Genomic DNA, 4,729 nt, shown 5'->3' on the forward strand with positions numbered 1-4,729 from the left:
CTTTGTCAGTGGAGCTCTCCCTCCATGCCGCATAGTTTGTGTTCTGCTCTCTGATGCCAAGGGTATCATGGAGAGATATTTCTTATTTTTATCCTACAAGAGACATGCATAAATAATGTCCGTCATCTCCCCTTTCTCCTCCCCTCCTTTCTCCTCTCCTCTTCCCCACCCACTCAGGCTTGTCTGCCAACACTCCACTTCTTCCGTTTACCCATGAGCCTCAGCGGGGGGGCAAGCAAGAACGACCCCAGAACTCATCCTCTCTCTCTCTCTTTCTCTCTCTCTCTCTCTCTCTCTCTCTCTCTCTTTATCTCTCCTCTCATTCTCCTTACACACATTATCCAAACCAATACACACATCAAAACATACACACAAAACACATACAACATTAAAAAGTGATGCACAGTTAATCCAAGTAGATAGCTATATGTTGTTCCGAGTCTGTTTACACGAGCAAACTGGGATTTAAAAAAACAATGTATACTGTCTATTTGTACAAACATTCCAGCATCCTAATCAGCTGCGAATCAGATGAGACCAGGGTGACCCATTTTGCGGGTCACATGCAGAACACAAGTTCATGAGCGGGGTTACCAGCGCCCATCATGCGCTGATCCGAGTAGAGTAGAGACCCATTTTTGACTGTTGTCTCTTGTCCTCCATCTATTTATGGCCTGATAGCCTCCATAGAAACCAACTCAGCACAACAAAGCCCAAAGCTATATTTCCAAAAAGAGAGAAAAGCAGAGTTGCATGTGAGTTTTGCATTTTGAAAACAGGTCTTTGAATTTACTGTGATTAGTAAACATCTGTTTTTAAGGGTCACTGCGGTTTTTAGAACAGCAAGCTCTATGAAACGCTTCAAAACAAACCAATGCCTCCTGAAGGCAGGCTAAAAGTGGCTGTGCAGATTCAAAGCAGAAAACAGAGGTGAAAGGAACAGCAGAGACGAGAGGAACAGCAGAGGAGAGAGGAACAGCAGAGGTGAGAGGAGGAACAGCAGAGGTGAGAGGAGGAACAGCAGAGATGAGAGGAACAGCAGAGGCGGGAAGAACAGCAGAGGCGAGAGGAACAGCAGAGGGGAGAGGAACAGCAGAGACGAGAGGAACAGCAGAGATGAGAGAAACAGAGGAACAGCAGAGGGGAGAGGAAGAGAGGAACAGCAGAGGGGAGAGGAAGAGAGGAACAGCAGAGGCAGGAGATGCTCTTGTCAAGTTGTGGCCGCATTTAATCCTTTCATGGAGCATTCTTCCAACGTACTGTCTCTATGAACGCACTGTCAATGGACAATGAAGGTTCTTTGGATGGAGTTTGTAGATTGTTGTTTAGATTGTTGCAATTTATAACCTTTTCAATAGGAAATAATATCCTCCTTGTCAAGTGTCCAGTCCTACAAGAAAGAGTCCTACTGCATCTTAGCATCCAGGGCGACCCAGTACAGGTAACATTTCCTGAACTACACTATGAAATTGAAGTGTAAAAGAATTAGAAATAAGAACTGAAAAAATAATGAATTGGTTAATGAATGAATTGATCTCTTGGTTTATGTAGCTGCTTAGTCAGGAAGAACTGACCTCTGACCTAAACTAAAACTCTTCTTTCTTTGTCTGTTTGAGTTGTGTTTATATGTGCTTTCAAGTTGCCTAGTTGCACAAACATACAGCATAAATCAGTGGAGGGGAAGGGACAATAACTATCGCTAAATCTCACAACTCATGTTAGGGTCTACAGGGAAATGGCATATGGACTTGTGAGCTAACGGGTACAAAGAGCCTGATGTTCCAGAAATGTCCACATGTCTTAAACAAGTCTTATATGGAGATCCCTCTCTTTTTATTGTTGAGCACAGGTTTTTACATCTTTGGCTTAAAACAGGAATTATTTCATAAATGTAGCCATCTTGAAAGCGCAATACTCACCTACAACAATACACAGCAATTCTTGTCTTGTTTGTTGTTGTTTTTTTAAATCACTTTTGAAATAAAAACATGTAATATCTCTGCTTCAGAAACTACAGTGGGTTGACAGGACTGAAAAAGTAAAACAGAGCCATAATAAAAGAATAAAAGCCTGCTGGTGATTTACGTCGTCCCATCCTCTGACCTTCTCCCCTCCATATCCTCTCAACTATCCCCTCCATACTCTGACCCCATTAACAGGAGCCCTTGTCTAATCACTTCCCTTCCTGTGGACAGACTTAGGACGGGGGGAGCACAGGAACACCCTCTCTTTGTGTTCAGAGGATGGTGTCAACCTGCCAAAGGCTACCCTCACAGACACACACACACACACAGAGACAAACACACACTCACACACATGCACAAACACACAGAGAGAGAGAGAGAGAGAGACAGAGTGACAGACATACTGCAAACGTTGTAAAAAGTTGGCACACCGTGTGGTGCCGACGGTGTGTTGACCCTAAGGGTTTTCCAATCCCCTCCAGCCAGACACCGGCCGACGGAAACATCCTCTCTGGGAGAACACAACAGCGGTGCCCGTGGTGGCCGCTAAAAATACACGCACAAATGATAACACCAAAGATGTCCACGCAGCACACACACCATTACAGAAGACAAACAACGGGACAAGGGCTCTCACCACCAAGGCTTCCCTCGTCAGTCTGGGACTCTCCTTGGCCTTCTAGAAACTCAAACTTTTAGGTGGTGTTCCTAGCCTCACCATGCCTCCCTGCAGAATGATGAAAAATAGGGTTATGGCTGCCAGAAGGACGTTATTGATGTTGCCAGTAGAGACGTGTATTACATGCATTCTATTTATTTCAAATGTGCCAACTGAATTAACCTAATGCTTTCATACAATGTCAGGCTCACAGGACTTCCAAAAACCGAAGACCCCCCTCAGTCAAAACAATATCAAACTGAGTTTTCTTACACTAAGGTCATGTTTGAGGGTTAGGTCTGTGAGAACAACATACAAGACTGGACAGAAACCCTCCATTTTACACTCTAAGAGGACCACATAGGGGTTTAGAATGGAGGCTGGTTTTTAAAGGTATTTAAGTTCTAACAAGTGAAGTGACCTCTGAATTCACCACTGGAAACAATAAAACACCTCAACAACGGCTTGAATGATCAATATCAATCTTATTGGAGGATTTGTAAGACTTGGGTGGTAGAATGGGGATAGTGGGGAGGAGATGGGAGTTGCCCATATCAAAGTGTCTTTTTTGTTCTTACTGTCATAACTGCTCATGGCAGATTCACAGTGTATTAATCATCATTATCAGCAATGACAGCTCTTGTGATAGTCATAACTGCTCATGGCAGATTCACAGTGTATTAATGTCACATTATCATTATCAGCAATGACAGCTCTTGTGATAGTCATGACAGCTCTCATAATCTCTAATGCTTTGACATTCTATTAGCATATGACATAAAATCAACATTATGCATCTAATATTATGATCTGTCATGACAGTGGCTGATAACTGTTACATGACTGTTATACACTGACTGTCTGGATTGCTGGGGGGGGGGGGGGCTAAGTGGTTCAGGAAGTAAAGGAATCGTTCAACAAGGGTTGCTAGTTTATTCATGTTCTGTGAGCACGAAAGCGCTATATCAATGCAGTCCATTTACCATTTACAATCTCATATCATGCAGAGGCAGGAAAGTCAGATAGGCTACCTCAACTGGAGTTTAGTTTAACTGAAGGATGCTTGTGAAGTCTGTTGGTGCTCACGAAGGCACAAAGGACGGTTAGATCAGGACAGGTGTGATGGGAGACCAGGTACACAAAGTTGGACTTTGATGGAGTCTTGTTATGAATAACTCTTCAGACCACTTAACCACAGCCTGAGTTTAGGCCTCTCCACTTTTTGACTTGTTGACCCTTTCAGCTTCAACTTATGATCTCAGCGAGGACCACTGTCTGTTTCAGCGTACCGTGAGGATGAGGATCATCACCTCTTACCGTGGTTAATCTATGGAATCTCTACAGCCAAGCAGACTACAACACTTAATGTTGTTGATGCACTGCGTTTTCATAATTAGACATATTCGCACGGAGGGAGAATTAGTGCATTAGAGCATTAGTGTCACAAAATACAGTATGTCTGCCTCAAAGAGGAAGCATCATTTTAGAAGCTATAACCTCACAACGCAATAACACTAACCTTCATCACAGAGCGACACACACGGGGGGGGGATGGGGGAGAGAGATCATGCCATGTCATCCAACAGAAAGAGAGAGGAGTGCTTTACTAATTCATCGGGAGGCGCTGAATGTTTAAGCGTGGCTTATTTACAGACTTCATGTACCGCGCCTCTGTGTTCCATTGTTGGGCTAACTCACCAGATCCTTCGGCAGCGGCAGCAGCGACCGCTGTATGTCAGAACAGCGTGTGTCCGCGTTCGTAAATTATTGATATGGGATTGTTTGCCACTGGCTTACACCTTGACGCACTCTCTGAGAGATCCAATGGGAGCAGTCGTGGCTCAGCGCTCTCCGTCAGGACCGAGGCTGGTGTGGCCACGACGGACGGGCGTGATGAGGCATCTCGTTCGGTCCATGTCAGCAAACCTGAACGTGGAAATGGACTGGTCAGCTGAGGAATCATTTCACTGCTGGGTGTCACAAATCAACATTCTGTTTAAGCAACAACAAAAAATCACATAAAAAAAGAATTCTTGCCCATAAACACAAGCCTCAAATGAGGCCCAGAGTGTGACGTAACTTGGACAACCACAACTGCCTCTGTAAT

This window comes from Clupea harengus, chromosome 15, assembly GCF_900700415.2.
Source record: "Clupea harengus chromosome 15, Ch_v2.0.2, whole genome shotgun sequence".
Classification (NCBI taxonomy): Eukaryota; Metazoa; Chordata; class Actinopteri; order Clupeiformes; family Clupeidae; genus Clupea; species Clupea harengus.